This window comes from Triticum aestivum, chromosome 2A (assembly GCF_018294505.1).
Source record: "Triticum aestivum cultivar Chinese Spring chromosome 2A, IWGSC CS RefSeq v2.1, whole genome shotgun sequence".
Classification (NCBI taxonomy): Eukaryota; Viridiplantae; Streptophyta; class Magnoliopsida; order Poales; family Poaceae; genus Triticum; species Triticum aestivum.
Genome location: NC_057797.1, coordinates 751,367,994 through 751,381,907, shown reverse-complemented (window position 1 = coordinate 751,381,907; position 13,914 = coordinate 751,367,994). Strand labels below are relative to the sequence as shown.

General features: G+C 46.8%; 1 pseudogene; it reads right to left on the bottom strand.

Annotated features, from left to right (window-relative positions):
* Window positions 1-844: 844 nt before the first annotated feature.
* Window positions 845-13,914, bottom strand: part of LOC123191986 (cysteine-rich receptor-like protein kinase 15) — a 52,058-nt pseudogene continuing 38,988 nt past the window's right edge.

Below are 13,914 nucleotides of genomic sequence, written 5' to 3'. Positions count from 1 at the left end.
AGGGGCCGGTGCGATGCTCTGGTGGCATTGCTACCCCCCAGGGCCCCGTCCCGCCTAACCCTGAAGCGGTTGACCACGAGATCTAGCCCTTTGACTTCCCACGGACGGGCTTTGACCAGTGGGCCTCTCCACCCGGTTGTGTCAGGTCAGCACAGAGGACACCTGGGAGCAACATCTGGGCCAAACCGACAGCTACATCCCCTCCGTGTAGACCCGACGCGTCCGTTTCCCCCCTCCAGGTGCCGGCTGCGGCGCTGTCCGTGAGGGGGGCCACGTCCCGGAGAGGCGTGCCGCCTCTTCGGACATGCCACAACACCACCCGGTTGTGGTAGGTCATCCGATATATATAAACACTTGGGAGCAAAGTCCCCTTCCTATAGACCCGATGCGGCAGTTCCCACTCCAGGTGCCGGCTGGCGGCGGCGCCGTCCGTGAGGGGGCTCACACCCCTCCGTATGAACCGAAAATAATGTATGTATGCTTATATTAACACATGCTATATGTAAGTTAGTCAGATAATACTATGTAAGAAAACATAAAATATGGCTATGGAAAAAAAGGAAAAAATATATGTATGCCGACGGCAAAGCCGTTGGCATAGTTGTGGCCAGGGCAGATGGACGGCGCGGTGCGGATCGATGACGTGGCATCTATGCCGACGGCAGCCCTTGGTCGGTGCGCCTTGGATCGATGACGTGGCATTCGTATCTATGCCGACGGCCGCCCGTCCTCGCCGTCGGCATAGATCTAACGCCGTTAGCCGCTTGTCAAGGGCGTGGTCGCCGGGCCCGCAGCTATGCCGACAGCCGGTATATGCCGACGGCAGCTGTAGGCATAGATTCGTCTATGCCGACGGGGGCCGTCGGCGTACACTGGGATAGCCCGACGGCTGTTGTACGCCGACGGCCTGGGGCCGGCAGTCGGTATAGTCTGGATTAGGCCGACGGTAGCCGTCGGCATACTTGCGGCCGTCCGCATCGAACCCTGTTCCGGTATTGCATGGTTAGGAAATCCATTATTCGCATCAACAAATTAGCCCAGTGGAACAGCCAAGTGTTGTAACCAATTCACTACTACTCCGTTTGTCCATTTAATCAACATCATCCAACAGAGCAATGAAGTGGAGCACATTCTAGCCATCATGACCGTGGCTCCAAATCAGAAATGGAAGCATCGTTTATTGACAGCGCACGATCTAATTCATTTGGATCCTCCTTGTGTCCGATGCTCCTCCCCAACGCAGTCGTGCTGCTCGGAACAATGAAGGCCGGCGCCGTGGGCGCCTGGAGCGTAATCGAGCGGCTGTTGAGCATGGCATCGACGCTCGCCATGCTGGGCCGAAGGTGCGCGTCTTGCTGGACGCAGAGCAGCCCTACGTGGATGCAGCGAAGCATCTCCTGCGGCCGGAGCGCGTCGGCCGAGCAGCAGTTTAGCAGCCGCGACATGCTCCCGCGGCTCCAGTGCCTCCAGACCTGCCCATAGTGTGTGATGTGGAAGAAAAATGCTCTGGTCATTGCTTTCTAAACACTGAATTGAGATGTAGCCTGCCTAGCCGCAGAGTGTGTGATGTGGAAGAAAAATGCTCTGGTCATTGCTTTCTAAACACTGAATTGAGATGTAGCCTGCCTAGCCGCAGAGTGTGTGATGTGGAAGAAAAACGAGAGCTTAACGTACAGTGGCTACAAGATCTTCAGATCCTCCTGAATGCTGGCAGCAGTAGTTGCGGCGGCCTGTGACGATCTCCAGAACAAGGACGCCGTAACTGAACACGTCTGACTTGGCCGAGAAGATGCCACGCAGGGCGTATTCCGGCGCCATGTATCCGCTGGATTCAGACAAAGATGTTAAGCTAAGTTTTAAGTGGACATGTGTATGCATGGAGTACTATTGTTGTTGCTGTGCTGACTGCTGACAGAACTTGGAGGCAGCAAGAAACTCACTATGTTCCGGCAATGCGGCTTGTGTTTCCTACGCTAACATCAATGGGGAATAGCTTGGCAAGCCCAAAATCAGAGATCTTGGGGTTCATGTTGGGGTCTAACAAGATGTTGCTCGCCTTGAGATCCCGGTGGATGATCGTCAATCTCGAGTCTTCATGAAGATAAAGAAGACCTCGGGCGATCCCTTGGATGATCTTGTACCTGTTCTCCCATCTTAGCTCTTGATGCCTTGAAGGTTCTGCATGCATGCATGGTAATCGATTGAAATGACATGGAAAACCACACTCATTATTTATTAGGTACATTATAGATTATACATACCGAATAGGATTTTGTCAAGGCTTTTGTTGCAGAGGAACTCGTAAACGAGGAGTTTCTCCCCCTCTTGGATGCAGCAACCTAACAAGCGCACCAGATTCTTGTGCTTGAGCTTCGCAAGCAACACAACCTCGGTCTTCATCTCCAAATGCCCTTGCCGTGAGGTTTTCGACAACCTCTTCACTGCAATCTCCTGCCCATCCTGCATCGTGCCCAGGAGAAGACACAAATCAATTAGTCCTCCGACAGTTAGCCATTTCGCCGAGAAATTAATTTGCAGTGTTGTGTTAATTACTTTGTACACTGGCCCAAATCCGCCTTCTCCAAGTAAGTTGTCTTCAGAGAAATTGTCTGTGGCAGCTCGTAGAGTACTCAAATCATACAGGAGCGTCTCTGAACTTCTCCAGTCTTCTCCATCTTCACAAGAAAAAAAAACAGAGAATTAAACTTGTGCAATTTTTTTGGAGGATAAACTTGTGCAAATTACTTGACATGAAGCAAATGAGAAGCATCAAGTTACCGGCGCTTGCAATTGAAACATGCTCGTGTGATTTCTTATTCCTTTTACTGAGGTAGCAAGCAATGACCAGCATTACAGCAACAAGAGGAATTGAGGCGGCAAGAACTGTCTTGACCCTGGATGCGCCATTACTTCCTGCAATCATGCAAGGCGAACGTTACTTTAGGGCAGGGGAAAGCACCATGGTTTTAAATAGCGCCCCATAGCGTCTAAAGAGGTCCTGCGCTAAAAGACTTTGGTCCTAACATTAGAAAAAACATTTTAAATAGTGTGCTATAGTTTATAGAAACACTATATCTTTTAGAGAGGTCTGCCACTAAGAGACATAACCCGCTCTTTAAAATTGTAAAATACACATTGAGTTTGTTCCAAATATTTAACTGATTTGCTATTTAATAGTTGTGTGAATTTTTTGGTTGCGTCAGTCGATCTGCTGTGAAGCTGACGGAGGCGCCGCAAAGAGGCCTCGGCCAAGATCGACTCAGAGAGGGAGACAATGTGGTAACGACGTCGCTGGTGGAGGGGAGTTCGAGTGGTGATGGTTCGGATGGGGCAGGCTATCGAAGATGGAGAAAACAGGAGATGGGTAGATTTGGAGTGATGGTCAGGCAATGAACACATTGGTGGGCGATGGTTCAGGGGAGGTTGACGTGGGCTATCTGCACCGAAGAACACGGTAACGTGATTTAGAGGGAAGGTTGGGGTGGTGGCAGTATCATAGTGGAAGGCAGTTTAGGGGAGGGTGGACGACAAGGTGAGCGGGCGCGGGCATCGACACATAAGGCGGGAGCATGTCTTTATTGTGCGTGGCCGGGAGGAAGAATAATGGTGCTGCTGTGATGAATGGTCCTTGGATGTCGATTTAGATCAATAATGCTACACCTATTTATGGATTTACGAAATTTTTGCTCAAAAAGACCACCTGAGATCAATGCAATTGATAAAAAAGACCATCCTTAAATCAAATTAGCAGAAGAGACCAGGTAGACCGTGGCGGCAGGCGCGTCAGCTGACACGTGGCGCCGGCCGCCACACGCAGAGGCGGCAGCCCCTGCCGCCACATGACAGAAAACAGCGCCAGCGACGGAACGGAGTGGGCCGTGGGGCCTGGCTCTCAGCCCACGTGGAAGCTGCCGCCACTCCATCCGGCGGCATGCTCTGTTTTTTCATATGGTCGAGTTCTATATGAGGCGGCTGGAGTGCACGAAGGCCAGGCGCAGGCATAGTGGGAGCTGAGCTGTTCAGGCACGTGGGCGTAGCTGCTGAGATTTGTTGCTGAAAAGAAAAGCCTGCATGTACGTTTTTTATTTCTGAGCTGAAGCGAAGCTTGCACGTATACGTGGAAAGTATGACATGACAAGAGATAAAATTATTTAGAGGGATCCAGCGGTCCAGCGGGGTCAAATATTTAGGGGAAACAATATACGCCGCCTGCTGGAGTGGCGGCAGCCTCCACGTGGGCTGTGTGCCAGGCCCCACGGCCCATTCCGTTCCGTCGCGCTCGCGGCTAGGCATCGATTTCTGTTCCGCGGCAGCTGTCACCTCCGCGCGTGACGGTAGGCGCCACGTGTCGGCTGGCGCGCCTGCCGCCACGGAGCAGCTGGTCTTTTATGTCAATTCATCTCAAAGGTAGTCTTTTTTGTCAATTTCATTAGGCAGATGGTTTTTTTAGACAAAAATTTGGATTTACGAAGCCTTACGGAAATCCACTTCATGCTAACTAAACTTCCCCCCTCCCCTCCCCTCCTGATTTTTAAGGTGGGCCTGTGTCCCCAAATTCGACCCAATATAGAACCACCACATCAGATTGTAAGAATCGTTATGTAAGTGTAGCATTGCCCGATTTAGATTTAGGTGTTTTTTATATTAAAAAATCAGGCAACTGTAGCACAGCTGCATAGGTGATCCCAATATGTAAACAGTCTGAGGCTTCATTAAGTCTCGGTCAACGTTATAACCGTAAGATCTTATAGTAGGATCTATGTAAAATTTTCTTTTTAAATTTTCTTTCCTTTTTCTCTCTTGTATGTTATCTCATTTGACTTAGACTTGATTAATACCTAGCCCCACCTCCATATGTAAAGTGTGAACTTCATAAGCACTACGTAGTACTAGTACTAGTACGTACGTACAAGCGCGTGAGCCATTGTACCACCAAGTTTGACCCAGACAGAAGGCATGCATTGACTCACCGTCACCGGTGCTTCCGGGCGTGGAGTAGTCGCTACGCGCACCTGCTGGCGGCGGCGGCAGCGTCGGCGACATGGCCGCCTGAGAGATGGCCGCCTCAGAAGGGGAGTTGAAGAAAGGGTAGACCCCGAACCGGATGGAGCAAGTCCGGAAGATGACCTGGCCACCCCGCTTCCCGGCGCAGCAGGTCGGGATCCTTGAGACGGCAGTGAAGAGGCAGCCGTGGCAGTCGTCGTTATCGAGGTCGCGCGTACACTGCGCCATGCCGTAGATCCTGTCGGAGGACGTCACGTCGGCCGTGCCGACGGCGAACATCCGCAGAGACGCGAACGCCGCCCTCTGGGTGTTGCCCATCAGCGGGCCCAGCAGCGACGCGAACCGCTCCGGCTGCGCGGCGTTCTGCGGATTCCACCAGTACTTGACCCACGACGTGTCGGCGGCGCCGAAGAAGCTCGCGCTGGCGTGGCGCAGCAGGCAGGTGTCGTAGACGAGCATGGAATTTCTTCGGCCGGGGCACTGGCTGGCCATGTCCTGCACCGAGGCGTTGAGGCATGTGAGACAGTCGGACGCGGTGATGTCGGACGCGGTGATGTCGGCGCGGCACTGCACCAGGACTAAATTGCACAAAACCACCATTTTGAAAACAAGATTTGTGAAAACCACTACAATACAATTCTTTCGTAATCTTTTTGCAGAAAGCACTGATCAGCGGATCGAGGTCAGTTAAGCTTGTTTATGACAGTGGGGCCCTTTTTTGGGGGTACGTGGCACCGTCGGCCGTCCGGACAGCCGTTAGACGGCGTTTGACGGCGCCGTATGCCTTTGTTTGATGGACCGGTCAAAAGACCGGTCGGTGCTGCCCCCACTCCCCACTCTATCTCGCTGCTCTCTCGCTCACTCCTCCTCTGTCTTGCTCCTCTGCTTTGCTCGCCGCACCCGCAGTCGCGTCACCACACCCCCACGGTGTCGCCATGGTGTCCTGGAGCGATGGGTCCGATAGCAGTGAGCACACCATGGAGTACGTCAGCTTAGGTTCTGACGACGGCAGAATTAAGGTAAGTTAAGATTTTTAGGGTTAGGGTTTGTGATTTGGGGGATTTCTTGAATGAGCTTGTTTTGCTGACATATGGATCAAATGACTGGTATTCTTATGCACTACAGATCCCTGCTATCACTGAAGACTCCGATTTCGAGGTACCTGAAACGGAGTTGCTTGTTCTCTGCAATGAACATGGGAAGGCCGCAGAAAGGCATGTTGCTTTCGAAGGAATCCACACTAGCAGGAGGTTTCTTTGTTGTGCTGAGAAGGTATATTGTGATTTGTTTTTTCTGGATCTGCCTTTGTTTGTGCTCTGCCTTGGTTTTCTTTGGATCTATACTGTGGAGGCAGGCATTGCAGTTTATTGTTTAGTTTAGTTGTATTGTTAAGTTAGGAAAGTGGATCAGAAGCAATTGTTTACTCTGGCAGCATCTTTTCCCCTTGGTTTGGCAACATTGTTAAGTTAGGTCACTTTATTTAGTGTAGCATGCTATTAATAATTTAAGACATAATATGTATGGGTTACTGGAGCAGGACGGAGGATGCAACTTGTTTAGTATGACATGTTAGGTCATTCGATTGATTTTGTTTACTTTATTGTTGGGGAACGTAGGAATTTCAAAAAATTTCCTACGCACACGCAAGATCATGGTGATGCATAGCAACAAGAGGGGAGAGTGTTGTCCACGTACCCTCGTAGACCGACAGCGGAAGCGTTATGACAACGCGGTTGATGTAGTCGTACGTCTTCACGGCCCGACCGATCAAGCACAGAAACTACGGCACCTCCGAGTTCTAGCACACGTTCAGCTCGATGACGATCCCCGGACTCCGATCCAGCAAAGTGTCGGGGAAGAGTTCCGTCAGCACGACGGCGTGGTGGCGATCTTGATGTTCTACCGTCGCAGGGCTTCGCCTAAGCACCACTACAATATTATCGAGGATTATGGTGGAGGGGGCACCGCACACGGCTAAGAGAACGATCACGAAGATCAACTTGTGTGTCTAGAGGTGCCCCCCTGCCCCCGTATATAGAGGAGCAAGGGGGAGGCCGGCCGGCCCTTGGGGGGCGCCAATTAGGGGGGAGTCCTCCTCCTAGTAGGAGTAGGACTCCCCTTTCCTAGTCCAACTAGGAAGAGAGAAGGGGAAAGGAAAGAGAGGGAGAGGGAGAGGGAAATAGGGGCCGCCCCCCCCTCCGTAGTCCAATTCGGACTCCCCATGGGAGGGGGCACGCCACCTCCTGGGCTGCTGCCCTCTCTCTCCCCTCAGGCCAACTAAGGCCCAATACTTCCTCGGGGGGTTCCGGTAACCCTTCTGGCACTCCGGTTTTCTCCGAAATCACCCGGAACACTTCCGGTGTCCGAATATAGCCGTCCAATATATCGATCTTTATGTCTCGACCATTTCGAGACTCCTCGTCATGTCCGTGATCACATCCGGGACTCCAAACAACCCTCGGTACATCAAAATATATAAATCATAATGAAACGGTCAACGTAACGTTAAGCGTGCGGACCCTACGGGTTCGAGAACAATGTAGACATGACCGAGACACGTCTCCGGTCAATAACCAATAGCGGAACCTGGATGCTCATATTGGCTCCTACATATTCTACGAAGATCTTTATCGGTCAGACCGCATAACAACATACGTTGTTCCCTTTGTCATCGGTATGTTACTTGCCCGAGATTCGATCGTTGGTATCTCAATACCTAGTTCAATCTCGTTACTGGCAAGTCTCTTTACTCGTTTCGTAATACATCATCTCGCAACTAACTCATTAGTTGTATTGCTTGCAAGGCTTAAGTGATGTGCATTACCGAGAGGGCCCAGAGATACCTCTCCGACAATCGGAATGACAAATCCTAATCTCGAAATATGCCAACCCAACATGTACCTTTGGGGACACCTGTAGAGCACCTTTATAATCACCCAGTTACATTGTGACGTTTGGTAGCACACAAAGTGTTCCTCCGGCAAACGGGAGTTGCATAATCTCATAGTCATAAGAACATGTATAAGTCATGAAGAAAGCAATAGCAACATACTAAACGATCGGGTGCTAAGCTAATGGAATGGGTCATGTCAATCAGATCATTCTCCTAATGATGTGATCCCGTTAATCAAATGATAACACATGTCTATGGTTAGGAAACATAACCATCTTCGATTAATGAGCTAGTCAAGTAGAGGCATACTAGTGACGTTTAGTTTGTCTATGTATTCACACAAGTATTATGTTTCCGGTTAATACAATTCTAGCATGAATAATAAACATTTATCATGATATAAGGAAATAAATAGTAACTTTATTATTGCCTCTAGGGCATATTTCCTTTAGTCTCCCACTTGCACTAGAGTCAATAATCTAGTTCACATCGCCATGTGATTTAACATCAATAGTTCACATCTTTATGTGATTAGTTCACATCTCCATGTGACTAACACCCAAAGGGTTTACTAGAGTCAATAATCTAGTTCACATCGTTATGTGATCAACACCCAAAGAGTGATCATGTTTTGCTTGTGAGAGAAATTTAGTCAACGGGTCTGCCACATTCAGAGCCGTATGTATTTTGCATATTTATATGTCAACAATGCTCTGCACGGAGCTACTCTAGCTAATTGCTCCCACTTTCAATATGTATCCAGATTGAGACTTAGAGTCATCTAGATCAGTGTCAAAACTTGCATCGACGTAACCCTTTACGATGAACCTTTTGTCACCTCCATAATCGAGAAACATATCCTTATTCCACCAAGGATAATTTTGACCGCTGTCCAGTGATCTACTCCTAGATCACTATTGTACTCCCTTGCCAAACTCAATGGTGGGGTATACAATAGATCTGGTACACAGCATGGCATACTTTATAGAACCTATGGCCAAAGCATAGGGAATGACTTTCATTCTCTTTCTATCTTCTGCCGTGGTCGGGCTTTGAGTCTTACTCAATTTCATACCTTGTAACACAGGCAAGAACTCCTTCTTTGACTATTCCATTTTGAATTACTTCAAAATCTTGTCAAGATATGTACTCATTGAAAAACTTATCAAGCGTCTTGATCTATCTCTATAGATCTTGATGCTCAATATGTAAGCAGCTTCACCAAGGTCTTTCTTTGAAAAAACTCCTTTCAAACTCTCCTTTATGCTTTGCAGAATAATTCTACATTATTTCTGATCAACAATATGTCATTCACATATACTTATCAGAAATGCTGTAGTGCTCCCACTCACTTTCTAGTAAATACAGGCTTCCCCGCAAGTCTGTATAAAACTATATGCTTTGATCAACTTATCAAAGCGTATATTCCAACTCCGAGATGCTTGCACCAGTCCATAAATGGATCGCTGGAGCTTGCATATTTTGTTAGCACCTTTAGGATTGACAAAACCTTCTGGTTGCATCATATACAACTCTCCTTTAACAAATCCATTAAGGAATGCAGTTTTGTTTATCCATTTGCCAGATTTCATAAAATGCAGCAATTGCTAACATGATTCGGACAGACTTAAGCATAGATACGAGTGAGAAACTCTCATCGTTGTCAACACTTTGAACTTGTCGAAAACCTTTTGCGACAATTCTAGCTTTGTAGATAGTAACACTACTATCAACGTCCGTCTTCCTCTTGAAGATCCATTTATTCTCAATTGTTTGCCGATCATCGGGCAAGTCAACCAAAGTTCATACTTTGTTCTCATACATGGATCACATCTCAGATTTCATGGCCTCAAGCCATTTTGCGGAATCTGGGCTCATCATCGCTTCCTCATAGTTCGTAGGTTTGTCATGGTTAAGTAGCATGACCTCCAGAACAGGATTACCGTACCACTCTGGTGTGGATCTCACTCTTTTTTACCTACGAGATTCGGTAGTAACTTGATCTGAAGTTACATGATCATCATCATTAGCTTCCTCACTAATTAGTGTAGTAGTCACAGGAACAGATTTCTGTGATGAACTACTTTCCAATAAGGGAGAAGGTACAATTACCTTATCAAGTTCTATTTTCCTCCCACTCACTTCTTTCGAGAGAAACTCCTTCTCTAGAAAGGATCCATTCTTAGCAACGAATGTCTTGCCTTTGGATCTGTGATAGAAGGTGTACCCAACAGTCTCCTTTGGGTATCCTATGAAGACATATTTCTCCGATTTGGGTTTGAGCTTATCAGGATGAAACTTTTTCATATAAGCATCACAATCCCAAACTTTAAGAAACGACAACTTTGGTTTCTTGCCAAACCACAGTTCATACGGTGTCGTCTCAGCAGATTTAGATGGTGCCCTTTTAACGTGAATGCAGCTGTCTCTAATGCATAACCCCAAAACAATAGTGGTAGATCAGTAAGAGACATCATAGATTGCACTATATCCAATAAAGTACGGTTATGACGTTTGGACACACCATTATGTTGTGGTGTTCCAGGTGGCATGAGTTTGTGAAACTATTCCACATTGTTTTAATTGAAGACCAAACTCGTAACTCAAATATTTGTCTCCGCGATCAGATCGTAGAAACTTTATTTTCTTGTCACGATGATTTTCCACTTCACTCTGAAATTCTTTGAACTTTTCAAATGTTTCAGACTTATGTTTCATCAAGTAGATATACCCATATCTGCTCAAATCATCTGTGAAGTTCAGAAAATAACGATACTTTCCACGAGCCTTAACACTCATCGGATCGCATACATCAGTATGTATTATTTCCAATAAGTCAGTTGCTCGCTCCGGAGAACGGAGTCTTAGTCATCTTGCCCATAAGGCATGGTTCGCAAGCACCAAGTGATTCATAATCAAGTGATTCCAAAATCCCATCAGCATGGAGTTTCTTCATGCGCTTTACACCAATATGACCTAAACGGCAGTGCCACAAATAAGTTGCACTATCATTATTAACTTCGCATCTTTTGGTTTCAATATTATGAATATGTGTATCACTACGATCGAGATCCAATGAACCATTTTCATTGGGTGTGTAACCATATAAGGTTTTATTCATGTACACAGAACAACAATTTATTCTCTTACTTAAATGAATAACCGTATTACAATAAACATGATCAAATCATATTCATGCTCAACGCAAACACCAAATAACACTTATTTAGGTTCAACACTAATCCCGAAAGTATAGGGAGTGTGCGATGATGATCATATCAATCTTGGAACCACTTCCAACACACATCGTCACTTCACCCTTAACTAGTCTCTGTTTATTCTGCAACTCCCGTTTCGAGTTACTAATCTTAGCAACTGAACTAGTATCAAATACTGAGGGGTTTCTATAAACACTAGTAAAGTACACATCAATAACATGTATATCAAATTTACTTATGTTCACTTTGCCATCCTTCTTATCCGCCAATCACTTGGGGTAGTTCCGCTTCTAGTAACCAGTTCCTTTGCAGTAGAAGCACTTAGTCTCAGGCTTAGGACCAGACTTGGGCTTCTTCACTTGAGCAGCAACTTGCTTGCTGTTCTTCTTGAAGTTCCCCTTTTTCCCTTTGCCCTTTTCTTGAAACTAGTGGTCTTGTCGACCATCAACACTTGATGTTTTTCTCGATTTCTACCTTCGTCAATTTCAGCATTACGAAGAGCTTGGGAATCATTTCCGTTATCCCTTGCATATCATAGTTCATCACGAAGTTCTACTAACTTGGTGATGGTGACTAGAGAATTCTGTCAATCACTATTTTATCTGGAAGATTAACTCCCACTTGATTCAAGCGATTGTAGTACCTAGACAATCTGAGCACATGCCCACTAGTTGAGCGATTCTCCTCCATCTTTTAGCTATAGAACTTGTTGGAGACATCATATCTCTCAACTCGGGTATTTGTTTGAAATATTAACTTCAACTTCTGGAACATCTCATATGGTCCATGACGTTCAAAACGTCTTTGAAGTCCCGATTCTAAGCCATTAAGCATGGTGCACTAAACTATCAAGTAGTCATCATATTGAGCTAGCCAAACGTTCATAACGTCTGCATCTGCTCCTGGAATAGGTCAGTCACCTAGTGGTGCATCAAGGACATAATTCTTCTGTGCAGCAATGAGGATAAACCTCAGATCACGGATCCAATCAGCATCATTGCTACTAACATCTTTCAACTTAATTTTTCTGTAGGAACATATCAAAATAAACACAAGGAAGCAACAACGCGAGCTATTGATCTTCAACATAATTTGCAAAATACTATCAGGACTAAGTTCATGATAAATTTAAGTTCAATTAATCATATTACTTAAGAACTCCCACTTAGATAGACATCCCTCTAATCCTCTAAGTGATCACGTGATCCATATCAACTAAACCATAACCGATCATCACGTGAAATGGAGTAGTTTTCAATGGTGAACATCACTATTTGATCATATCTACTATATCATTCACCCTCGACCATTCGGTCTCAGTGTTCCGAGGCCATATCTGCATATGCTAGGCTCGTCAAGTTTAACCTGAGTATTCTGCGTGTGCAAAACTGGCTTGCACCCGTTGTAGATGGATGCAGAGCTTATCACACCCGATCATCACGTGGTGTCTGGGCACGACGAACTTTGGCAATGGTGTATAATCAGGGAGAACACTTTTATCTTGAAATTTAGTGAGAGATCATCTTATAATGCTACCGTCAATCAAAGCAAGATAAGATGCATAAAAGATAAACATCACATGCAATCAATATAAGTGATATGATATGGCCATCATCATCTTGTGCTTGTGATCTCCATATCCGAAGCATCGTCATGATCACCATCGTCACCGGCGCGACACCTTGATCTCCATCGTAGCATCGTTGTCGTCTCGCCAATCTTATGCTTCTACGACTATCGCTACCGCTTAGTGATAAAGTAAAGCATTACAGGGCGATTGCATTGCATACAATAAAGCGACAACCATATGGCTCCTGCCAGTTGCCGATAACTCGGTTACAAAACATGATCATCTCATACAATAAAATTTAGCATCATGCCTTGACCATATCACATCACAACATGCCCTGCAAAAACAAGTTAGACGTCCTCTACTTTGTTTGTTGCAAGTTTTACGTGCCTGCTACGGGCTTAACAAGAACCGTTCTTACCTACGCATCAAAACCACAATGATAGTTTGTCAAGTTGGTGCTGTTTTAACCTTCGCAAGGACCGGGCGTAGCCACACTCGGTTCAACTAAAGTTGGAGAAACTGACACCCGCCAGCCACCTGTGTGCAAAGCACGTCGGTAGAACCAGTCTCGCGTAAGCGTACGCGTAATGTCGGTCCGGCCCGCTTCATCCAACAATACCGCCGAACCAAAGTATGACATGCTGGTAAGCAGTATGACTTATATCGCCCACAACTCACTTGTGTTCTACTCGTGCATATAACATCAACGCATAAAACCTAGGCTCGAATGCCACTGTTGGGGAACGTAGGAATTTCAAAAAAATTCCTACGCACACACAAGATCATGGTGATGCATAGCAACGAGAGGGGAGAGTGTTGTCCACGTACCCTCGTAGACCGACAGCGGAAGCGTTATGACAACACGGTTGATGTAGTCGTATGTCTTCACGGCCCGATCGATCAAGCACCGAAACTACAGCACCTCCGAGTACTAGCACACGTTCAGCTTGATGACGATCCCCGGACTCCGATCTAGCAAAGTGTCGGGGAAGAGTTCCGTCAGCACGACGGTGTGGTGACGATCTTGATGTTCTACCATCGCAGGGCTTCGCCTAAGCACCGCTACAATATTACCAAGGATTATGGTGGAGGGGGGCACCGCACATGGCTAAGAGAACGATCATGAAGATCAACTTGTGTGTCTAGAGGTGCCCCCCTGCCCCCGTATATAAAGGAGCAAGGGGGAGGCCGGCCGGCCCTTGGGGCGCGCCAAGGAGGGGGGAGTC